The sequence below is a fragment of the Saccopteryx bilineata genome, chromosome 6 (genome assembly GCF_036850765.1).
Source record: "Saccopteryx bilineata isolate mSacBil1 chromosome 6, mSacBil1_pri_phased_curated, whole genome shotgun sequence".
Classification (NCBI taxonomy): domain Eukaryota; kingdom Metazoa; phylum Chordata; class Mammalia; order Chiroptera; family Emballonuridae; genus Saccopteryx; species Saccopteryx bilineata.
In genome coordinates this window covers 103,940,119-103,952,293 of record NC_089495.1, presented here as the reverse complement: position 1 = coordinate 103,952,293, position 12,175 = coordinate 103,940,119, and the positions used below count along the sequence as shown (strand labels likewise).

General features: G+C 41.4%; 1 pseudogene; it reads left to right on the top strand.

Moving 5' to 3' along the window:
• The first annotated feature begins 11,788 nt into the window (after nucleotides 1-11,788).
• LOC136309655 (U1 spliceosomal RNA) lies at nucleotides 11,789-11,935 on the top strand (annotated as a pseudogene).
• Nucleotides 11,936-12,175: the final 240 nt, after the last annotated feature.

Sequence of the window (12,175 nt, the reverse complement as noted above, 5' to 3'; positions counted from 1 at the left end):
AACAGATTATTAACATTACATTATCTTTATTAACTCACAGAATTAATAATAATTGTTTTTTTACACACACACACACACACACACGAATGAAGAGAGTTTCCATTTGCAGTGGGTTTTTTTTTAATTTATTCATTTTAGAGAGGAGAGAGAGAGAGAGAGAGAGAGAGAGAGGGAAGGAGGAGCAGGATGCATCAACTCCCATATGTGCTTTGACCAGGCAAGCCCAGGGTTTCGAACCAGCGACCTCAGCGTTTCCAGGTCAACGCTTAATCCACTGCACCACCACAGGTCAGGTGCGCCCTAGTTTTTTATTGAATGCTTCCCATGTGTTCCTTGACCAGGGGGCTCCAGCTAAACCAGTGACCCCTTGCTCAAGCTAGTGACCTTGGTCTCCAGCCAGTGACCTTGGACTTCAAGTCACCTTTGGGTTCAAGCTAGTGACCATGGGATCATTTCAATGATCTTATGCTCAAGCCAGCAACCTCACACTCAAGCTGGTGAGCCTGCACTGAAGCTGGCGACCTTGGGGTTTTTCGATCTGGGTCTTCAGTGTCCCAGGTCGACACTCTATCCACTGCACCACCACCAGTCAGGCAATCCTCAACCCTTTAAAATTACAATGTATGATTCAATAAAATTTAAAAATTCAGCTTTCTAGTTCACTAGCCACATTTCATTTGCTCAATTACCACATGTGGTTAGTGGCTACCATATTACACAGTGCAAACATAGAACATTTTTATTTTTGCAGAGGAAGTTCTACTGAACACCACTGTTCTCTAGAGTCTGGCCAATGATAGATTTTGTAAATGTATAAGAGAATGTAAAATTTCATTGCTTTATATAATTATAGCCTCAGAGTTGCTTTGTTCATTCACCACAAAACAAATTTTGCACTCCAATCTGAGAGGCACTGTATATGTGCACTACTTCAGTTCTGCTAGGAAGTGCCAGTGGTTTCTCCCAGGAGCAAACACCTAGTGTCATGCAGGAAAACAGTCCTGCTCAATGACCCTTTGATGACAGAATGGCTCTGAGGAACAATGCAGACCTTCGAACTTCTTCCTTCACCATTCAGAAGGTTAGGAGTGAGACTGGAGGCAGTGCTGTGGAGGATACAGCAAAGATTTAGCTGCCAGCCAGCATCTCTTTCCTCCTTCTTCCTTGCTGATAGAATTCCAGTGTTATTGAGGACAGTAACATTCTCAGCCTCGGCATTGGATCAATATTTCTCTCCACACCCCCATAGCAACGTTCTGTGTTCCCATCCTTCCGCTCAGCTAGTATAGCCACATAATCCAGACTTGGTCAATGAGATCTAAGGAAAATTCCGAGGAGAGTAGAATTTCTATAGTCTTTTCTCTCCTGATAAAAGGAAATTGATCTGCTAACCACCTGCCCCATTTCCCTTCTACTTTTTTTGAATGTGGATGTGATATATGGAGATGCTACAGACATCTTGAAACTATGAGAAAATAAGGTGAAGTGAAAAACCTAGAGAATCCCAGACAGCCATTTTGTCCCCATTGAGGTGCTGAGGCAGGGCCTAAGCTGTCAGTCACCAGACTTCTTACACAGACAGAGAAACTCCCATTTATTTAAGCCACTTTTAACTACAATAGTTGTTCTGTTACTTGCAGCTCTAAACAATTCTAATTCGTGCAGAGAATTGTGGTAATAATTTGGGTTCATGGACCCAATTCTAATGTGAGGGGAGGGGCTTCTCCACATACCAACCAACAATTCCCAGACACCAGCAGACTATCCAAGAATTCATCTCAGTTTGACTAATTCTGACACTATCTGCCAGCAGATTGTATCAGATTGTACAGATTGAGGGCTCAGCCCTACCAGACTGCCCCACCTTACCCCATGTCAGACATGTGTCAAAATCCCACTGACTCCTTATAGATCAGAGGTTCCCATGATCCCTTCTTTATGTTCAATTAGTTTGCTAGAGTGACTCACAGAACACAGAGAAACATCTTACTTGCTAGATTACCGAGTCATTATAAAATGATATAATTCGGGAACAGCCAGATGGAAGAGATGCACAAGGCAAGGTTTGAGTGGAAGGGGGAGGAGCTTCCATGTCCTCTCTAGGTGTGCCATTCTTCCCACATCTCCAAGTGTTCACCAAGCCAGAAGCTCTCTGAGTTCTAACCTTCTGAGATTTGAATGGAGGTCTCATTGCATAGGCATGATTGATTAAGCCATTGACCATTGACTGAGCCAATCTCTAACACCTTTCCCTTCCCCTGAGGTGGGGTGGGGGCACCTGAAAGTTCCAACCTTCTAATCCCATGACTGGCTCCACTGGCAATCAGCACCACTCCTTAGGTTACCTAAAGTCTATCTGAAAGTCACTACATTAGCATAACAAAAGACACTTTTTTGTGTGTGTGTGTGTATTTTTCTGAAGCTGGAAACGGGGAGAGACAGTCAGACAGACTCCCGCATGCGCCCGACCAGGATCCACCCGGCACGCTCACCAGGAGGCGACGCTCTGCCCACCAGGGGGCGATGCTCTGCCCCTCTGTCGCGACCAGAGCCACTCTAGCGCCTGGGGCAGAGGCCAAGGAGCCACCCACAGCGCCCGGGCCATCTTTGCTCCAATGGAGCCTTGGCTGCGGGAGGGGAAGAGAGAGACAGAGAGGAAGGGGGGGGGTGGAGAAGCAAATGGGCGCTTCTCCTGTGTGTCCTAGCCGGGAATCGAACCCGGGACTTCTGCATGCCAGGCCGACGCTCCACCACTGAGCCAACCGACCAGGGCCAAGAAAAGACACTTTTTTTTATCACTTTTATCACAGTGATTTCTAAGAGTTTTAGGAGCTGTGAACCAGTAATCATGGATGAAGACCAAATATATAGTAAAGAATGACTAAATACATATTTCTTTTTTTCTTAAATACATATTTCTTATACATCACAATATCACAGGTAGATAATGTTGCATGCAGAAAGAAAATCTAATTGTTCTTTATGAAGTAATTTCTTATTTAATAAGATTCTATATATATATATATATATATGTGAGGATGAATTCTTTCAGCCTCAGTTTGGTAGCTTGTCTCTAAGATGGCCGTCATCAAACCTTTCCCTCCATATAAGCTCAAACTGTTTTCTCACTGAGGGAAGAAATCTGTTCCTACCCGCCTCTTGAGTCTGGAATGACTTTAGTGACTTGCTGGACTGATAGAATTAAACAACACCCTGTGACATCTGAGATTAGGTCATAAGAAGTCTTAGAATTCTGCTTGTTATGGTGGGCATGCTCTCTCTTAGCACTCTCTTTCTGGGGAGAAATTCAGTGACTGTGTATGAGCTGCAGCTACCATGAGACCACTACTGTAGACAGGAGATAAATTGGTGTTGACCAGCCCTCAACTATTCAGCCATCCCAACTTCACTGGACCTGCACTGGAGCCATCTTGGATTTTCCATTTCCATCAGATTCCCCAATGACAAGAAAGGAGCTTCCAGACATTTAGCCTCAGTAGAGATATTCTAGCCATCTCCAACCATTCATGCCACTTAAGCTGAGGCTCGATGTTTCATGGAGCAGAGATGAGCCGTTCTTGCTGTGCCTTACTCGTATGCCTGATAAACCAAATTGCAAGCATAGTAAAATGTTTATTGCTTTATACCACTAACTTTAGGAGGGCTTACTATGCAACAAAAGATAACTGGACCATCTTCGGGATTTCTCACATTCATGTGATGAAGTCATTTTAAACACCAGCTTCTCAGAACTTCATTTATCATATTGGAAAATGAACTATATTTTCATATTGAGTTAAGTCTCTACAGTCTCTATTGTCCTCCTACCTGACTTCTTGTCTTTCTAACTGGGTTCAGGACCATCTGGTACAGTTGTAGAGGCCCTGCACTGCATAAAGGAGTCAGGCTAAGAGATTGAGTGGTGGATGAAGCAGGTGTCTTTTAATTTGCATAGCCTAGTGGTTGCCCTAACCAACACAGTCCATCTCTCAAATATTTAGTCCATCAGTTCTCTTTGCTGATATTTGCTTGCCTGTCCAGTGTAACTACTCCTACCTTTAGTTCCATTTTAATTTTTTTGCATCAGTAATAACTTGAAGTACTCATTGTGCCTATCTCAAACCCTAGTTTACTTTTTTCCATCTTTTCCAGTTAAGAAACTCTTTTCTCTCTCAATAGTAATAGCTTATTTCCTCAATTTAAAAATACAGTGTGTCTGTCAAGTCATGGTGCACTTTTGACCAGTCACAGGAAAGCAACAAAAGATGATAGAAATGTGAAATCTGCACTAAATAAAAGGAAAACCCTCCCAGTTTCTGTAGGATGATGTGGCAGCATGTGCGCATGCGCAGATGATGACGTAACACTGTATACAGCAGAGCAGCCCATGGCCATGCCAGTCGAGATGTGGACGGTACAGAGGAAAGTTCAGTGTGTTCTGTGGCTCGCTAAATTTGAATCCGTGACCAAAGTGCAACATGAATATCAGCGCATTTATAACAAAGCGCCACCACATAGGAATAACATTACTCGGTGGGATAAGCTGTTGAAGGAAACCAGCAGTTTGGTGGAGAAACCCCGTTCTGGTAGGCCATCAGTCAGTGATGAGTCTGTAGAGGCTATACAGGATAGCTACCTAAGGAGCCCTAAAAACTCTGTGCATGAGCCCACATCGAACTGCACTGAATAGGTATGAAACTGGGAGAGTTTTCCTTTTATTTAGTGCAGATTTCACATTTCTATCATCTTTTGTTGCTTTCCTGTTACCAGTCAAAAGTGCACCATGACTTTATGGACATACTGTAATAAAAGTATAAAGAAAGTTAAAAATCACCCAAAATCTCATTTCTGAGATAACTGTCATTAACATTTTGGTGAGTTTTAAAAATATGTTTACATAGGATTTTCTGAATCATTCTGTTTGCTTTCTCATCCTTTCCCCAGATGATAAATGAATAACCATCTAATTAGAGCCTACTACAGATTTAGTTGTCAGACATTGCCTGGATGCTTACTCTGGTTGGCAATATTTGAAACTCTGCCACATCTCCTTCCTACTACATTTGGTGAGTTGACACCTTAGTTCTTCTCAAGCACTACCCACTCTGCTAACAATTGTGAGTTCCTCCTCAAATTTCCATTGCCTCAGTGGACTTCTGTCATGGTCCCTGCATCAAAAAAAGATAAGAGGCAAATAGAAAGGAGGCAAGGCAGGGCTACCTTGGAATGGGCAGCTGGCAAGCCTAGAAGACAGAAGCTGGGAAGATAAAGCATATCATCCCAGGAGAGTATGTTTATTGCAGCAAGGCCCAATCCAGACGCAAGAGCTAAAAATTAAGATTGCAAGGAAAACAAATTCTGTTTGACACCTGAGTATGGCTCCAATAGGGCTTTATTACAATCAACTCCCTGCGATAAAGTATTTAGATGCGTAAATAGGACTTGCAACAGGCTGGAGAACCGACCCCATGTGGATCATTGGTCAGTTATTCCACTCACTCCACTTGCCTGACTGTGAGCCTCGAAACCAGCTCTTGTCTGCATGAAGGCTAAACTCATATCACTCTTTGCCCTATATCTTGTTCACGGAACTCTCTTCCTGACTGTGGTGGCTTAGGCCCAGCTCTGCCCTGGTGAGTGGTTCTCTCAAAGCATTCTTCCTGACAATCCCGAAACCCTTGCCGAGCTCTCACAAAAGAGAATACATTCATTACTGCAAGCCATGTTCTAAGCTGCAAGATATCCTATGTTTTAATGTTGCTGTGTAAAAAAGAAAAGAAAATCGCCAAGTCCTCAGTGCCCTGGTAGGATTGAAGGGCCGGGGTGGGGAGGGGGGTGGTGGAGGGGCAGTTTTACGCAGCCGTGGAGAGGGTCTGACAGTCTAGTGGTTTCATATGTAGACTTTCAAGCAGTCAACTTGCTTTTAGCGATGCATTCACCATCCCTGCCCAAGGGTCCTGTGATTCCATTCCTAAGCATTTCAGAGATTTTATGGTGTAAATCACGTCACTCCTGGACTTCACTCGCGTCTAATTTAGGATTCAGTTTTCACAAGTCTACTAAGTCAGCTCCCGTTCATTCTTCTGCTTCTCAGTTTTCAAAATGTTTGTCTTCATGAATGTATGCATATCTTTTAAATTTATTTATTTTTAATCTCTTACTGTTATTTTCAAAGGGTTTTGGGTAACAAATTGGAGTAAATGTTTGCTCCACTATCCTAAACCAGAAGTTAATATGAAAGTATTTGCAAAGAACAACTTAATTAAAACTGAGATTATGTAGCCTGACCAGGCGGTGGTGCAGTGGATAGAGCGTCGGACTGGGACACAAGGACACAGGTTCAAAACCCTGAGGTCGCCAGCTTGAGCATGGGCTTATCTGGTTAGAGTAAGGCTCACCAGCTTGAGCACAGAGTTGCTGGCTTGAGCAAGGGGTCACTTGGTTGGCTATAGCCCCCTGGTCAAGGCACATATGAGAAAGCAGTCAATGAACAACTAAAGTGCCGCAACGAATTGATGCTTCTCAACTCTCTCCTTTCTTGTCTGTTTGTCCCTATTTTTTCCTTTCTCTGTCTCTGTCACACACACACACACACACACACACACACACACACACACACACACACACATACACACAAAACCCACCAAAAAACAAAACTGAGATTATGTAGAAAACACAGGCTAACTTAGAGGGGCAGAAACTTGAGTCATGCAGTCCAGAGAGCACACAAAAACAAAAACCCAGAAGGGAAAAAACTAGCGGTCTAAAATATGATTGTGCCAAACAGAAGGAAAAGAGAAAAAAAAAAGAGAAGGAATGTTTTGACCAAGGGAAGAAAGACTTCATGTGCTGTTGAGCTTGGGGAGAATGAGCGAACCCTGTGAAATTAGGAGGAATAACAAAAAAGCGGAGAAAGAAGTTTTGAGAGCAGTCGATGGCTTCTGTTTTTATTGTGGTGACTGTTAAAAATGAGGAGGAAAGTATGCTATTTTTTCAGAGCATGCAAACTATAACAGAATTTCTGTCAAAGCTCATCAAAATTTCAAATTAATATACAGGGAAATAATTTTTTAAAGATATCTGAACTATATATCTATATATTCAAGAATTTCTAAGTATAACATTAGAAATGAATAGACTCATAGATTGAGTCTATACCACTATAGGCTCATACCACTATAGGTGGTAATATCCTTTCTTCTTTCATATGAAGGTCATAATTTTCTAGGAAAAGGGTTTTTATTTTCCGTAGAGTGTAAATCAGAGGCTTTCTGATTTGGGAGTTGCCAGGCACAGTTCAGGTTTGGGGTACCATGGTGAAATCAGGGGTTAAGAAAGATTCCACTGCCTCCTTATTCCACTGGCAGCCAGGCTGCCTTTTTAGTCAAGAGACCATCAGAGCCTTTTTAGAGGAATCTGACTAGCCCAAGAGGAAAACATCACTATACAGGCAACAGAGTCTCCCTATGCCAGTTTGGGATATCCATGGAAACAAAATCAATAAAATATAAGCATATTTATATTAAGAATTTTATTTTTAAAAATTGGCTCATACAATGGTGGGGGCCAGAAAGCCCAAAATCTATCAAGCAGACCAGCAGGCTGGAAACTCAGGGAAGAGTTAATGTTGCAGTCTTGACTCTGAAACCGTAGAGCAGGCCAACGGGCTGGACATTGAGGCAGGACTTTTTTGTTACTGGCTTTTTCTGGGAAATCTGTTTTGTGTGTGTGTGTGTTTATTTTTTGGGGTTTTTTTGTTGTTGTTGTTGGGGTTTTTTTGCTCTTAAAGTCTTCAAATGATTAGATGAGGCTCATCCATATTATTAAGGGTAATCTCTTTTTCTTTTTTTTTTAATTTTTCCGAAGGTAGAAGCAGGGAGGCAGTGAGACAGACTCCCACATGCGCCCGACTGGGATCCATCCGGCATGACCACCAGGAGGCGATTCTCTGCCCATCTGGGGCGTCGCTCTGTGGCAATCAGAGCCATTCTAGCGCCTGAGGCAGAGGCCATGGAGCCATCCCCAGCGCCTGCGCCGACTTTGCTCCAGTGTAGCCTTGGCTGCGGGAAGGGAAGAGAGAGACAGAGAGGAAGGAGAGGGGGAGAGGGGGAGAAGCAGATGGGCACTTCTTCTGTGTGCCCTGACAGGGAAATCGAACCCGGTACTTCCACACGCCCAGGCCGACGCTCTACTGCTGAGCCAACAGGCCAATGCTAAGGGTAATCTTTAAAAGTCAACTGATTGTAGATGTTAATCATATGTATAAAATACCTTTACACTAATGTCTAGCTAGAGTAGTGACTGAACAATGGGGCACCAAAGCCTAGCCAAGCTGACACAGAAAATTTAAATCACATTCCTTATTGAAACTACCTAACTAGATTGCCCCAATGCCAAAGACCACCATCAGTGAGGCCTTCTCATGGTCAACTTTTTAAATGACCCATGCTAAAGAAAGAACAGTTAACCAAGAATCCATAGGATACCAAAAACAAGTCACTTGGAGTGAACAGAAACAATCCAGGGAAAATAAAACAATAGAAAACTACCATTAAAATCTTCAAGAAGATAAGATAATTATGAAACAAGAAAGAAACTATTGGGGAAAAAGGAGCTCTTGGAAATTATAAAAGTCATAACAAATGGAAAACTGGGTAAGAGAGTTATAGGATAAACATGAGAAAATCTCCAAGTAAATAAAACAATAAAAAGGTCGAAAATAGGCAAGGGGGGAAGAAAGAGGCCTGTTTAGGAGGATTGACATTTGAAGAAGGCTTCCAGAAAGAACAGAGAAAACGGAGAAGGGAACATTATCAAAGAAATAACTTCAAAAAAGTTCTGAGTATTAAAGGTCATGAGTTTCCAGATTGAAAAAGCTTTCGAAGTTCCCAGCCCAGTAGACAAATATATATCCACACCAAGCCACTTATTCCATGAAATTTAAGAAAACAGAGACGAGAGAGTAAAGCTCTGAGTGAGTGGGAGGGATAGACTACATACAGATGATCCAGGACCAGACTGACTTGAGGCCTCTCGACAGCTTCAGGAGAAGGCAATGGAACAATGTCTTCAAACTCTGAGCAAAGAATATCTTGACCCAGAATTCTATTTCCAACCAAACCTACTGAATTTAAGGGTAGACAAATTATATTTTCAGAAATGAAAGTTCTCCAAAAATTTACTTCCCAACCCCTTTTTCTCAGCAAGTAGTTGAGGATGTATTTTTTAGAAGTAATAAAAAAATAATAAAGGCGGATGTGAAATTTAGGAATCAAGGGATCTAACGAGAGAGAGGCACAGAGAATACTTAGCAAGATGCTGAAGGGCGATCCCAGAGCGCAGCTGCACCAGACAGAGGGTAAGGTCAGAGGATTCTGGGAGACATGTCCCCAAGAATATGAAATTGAGGCACTTGACATGTTTAAATGTATTAAGCAGAGAATTACACCTCTTGGGGACAGGTTGGAGACAGAAAACTAAGCGAATTTTAAAAAATAAGAAAATTGTTAAAGCCGGGAGAAGCAAAAGGTTACTGAAGAAAAGCATTACTGCCGCTCAGATATGAATAGTATTTACCTAGTCAAATAACGTAAACAGTAACTTTTTTTTTTTTTTTAGAGAGGGACAGTGACAGACAGGAAGGAAACATCAACTCATAGTTGCATCACCTTAGTTGTTCGTTGATTGTTTTCTTATATGTGCCTTGACTGGGGAGCTCCAGCTGAGCCAGTGATCCCTTGCTCATGCCAGCAACCTTGGGCACAAGCCAGTGACCCCATGCTCAAGCTGGTGAGCCTGAGCTCAAGCCAGAGACCTCGAGGTTTTGATGGGTCTTCAGCATCTCAGGTCGACACTTTATGCACTGTGCCACCATCTGGTCAGGCATGAATATTTTAAACAAAATTACATGTTTGTGTGGAGGACATATATTTGTGGTGCCCACAGAGAAGTGGAGAAAGAGAATTCTAATTATGCATAATAGAAATAGATAATATGTAATACTGAAAAATCAAGAAACAGCAGACCAGTAGTTATTTAAAGATTTAGAGGTAAATTACAATAATACTAAAAAAACCCCAAAAAACAGTTTAAAGGATTTGTCTTTGGTAGGAAAAATTTAACAGTAGGGGCAAGGAAAGAAGAGGATTTCTGTCTTTCATAATAAGCTTTGCAAGACTGTTTGATCTTTTTTGCATACATAATTTTGATAGAAATTCAAAGCTAAAAAAACCCCAGCCAACTTCTTAAACCTGTAAGATAAAACCCAAACTCCTGGCAGTCTAAGATCTCAGCTTATGGAGTCAGAGTGACCTGGGTTTTAATATCAGCTTTGCAGCTTACCAGCTCTGCAACCCGGGACAAGTTATCTAAGTTCTCCAAACTCTGTGAAAAGGGGATAATAACAGTTCTCATGGTAATGGTAAATAGCGACTGATTCACAGCCCTGGTTGTAAACAATGAATAAAATAACTCATGTAAAACCTAAGCATTACATACATACTTACTGATGTATTATATAAACTTTCACTAAGTGGTTTTTTGCCTTTATCAGACTGACATTCAAGTTTCTTTGTCATCTATTCACTCTGCTTTTCCAACCTGATGTCTTATTACTACTCTCCTAGACAGACTCTAAGCTTGGGCCAGACAGTTCCTGTCCTTTCTGAAACACCATATACTATGCTCTTTCCTGCCTCCTTGCTGTTGCTTGTGCAATTGTTTGTTTTCCTATTCAGCAACCTATTTTGGTTGAAATAACAATGGAAATGAGAAAAATGTATTACACCCTGTAAATAACTGTGCAATATTGCATTCACAAGATCAACAACCAAGATGTAAATATTTCCTCTAGGGGCTAAAAGCTGAAAAGAGGAGCTCCAGTTTTGCTCAAGACACGTTAATCTTGCCATTGCTCAAGGTTGCTATGGCTCCTGCTTGTTGCCTCCAGGACTTCAGCTTATTCCACTACATTTTGATGGAGACAGGGAGACCGGGAGGGTAAGATTCTTGTGAGATAGGTCAATGCTGGAACTAGGACTATAAGCCAAGATTTTTGTGTTTTGCTTATAAACTGAGCGTGGCTGCCCCTGACACTGTCTATTTCCAGCTTCGTTATTTTCCTCTGGGGATCAAGGAGCAATTTATTTTGTTAACCTGAGAGATACTCTTTTCCTTTGCCTGTGGCATAATTTAAATGGGGAAAAAAATAATAACCATTTACTTGTAGTTTTTAAAATAAAGGCTTTGACTTTGTAAGTAATTTGTTAGAGCCAATTATTTTATTAGAGAGAGACTTCATTACAATATAAAATAAGTTCTAGCCTAAAGAATAAAGATTAAACTACTGAACGTTGACAAACTACACTCTTCTGTCAGTTTAGCAATCATTTTCAAATTTACAGACATAGTTAGAAGACTCCTTTGAACAGAAATGAAAATCTTGTTTTTTATGAGACTACGTTTACCAACCTACATCTGATGATATTTGTCTCACGATACATTCTTGGTTCTCATCTAGCCTCTTAGAGTCTTTTGGTCTCCGGGGAATACAGGAAGTAAGCAGTAATATGGGAATAGTGTGAATTGCTCTTGATTGCTTAAAGAGGTCACAAGATTTCATAATTTTATAATTTCATAAATAATTTTATGAGATTGTTTTCACAGATTTAAAATAAGAGGGATAATATTATCTTTCTTCTAATCATCATTCTAAGTTAAATTCAGATAGACTGTTCAGAATCTGATGCAAATGCAACAGCATTTCATCCCTGCCATCAATATTCTGTTGATACTTACCTGACAGGGGAGACACCTTGATCATGAAGGTGGTTTTCCAAAGACGAGGCTTATCCATTGCTCTCTGATGTGCTCACCCGTGCAGTTTCCCTAATGTGGGAAGCTGCATGATTTGTAGTAGTAAAGTAGAGGCGGATTGAATGGTGGACACTCCGGGCATGCGCTCTGGGCCCCGACTTCTGAAGGGCCCTGCAAAACCTCAACTTTACACGTTTTTTTAAATGACACCAAGTTAGGTTTCATATGTGCAATTTTAACATTAATAGCACATAATATTCTTTATTTATTTAAAATATGGTTAATATGTATTTTTATTTTCCCTGTCTCTCTCTCTCTTTTTTTTAAGGGGCCCAATATTGTCTTCTGCACCTGGGGCCTC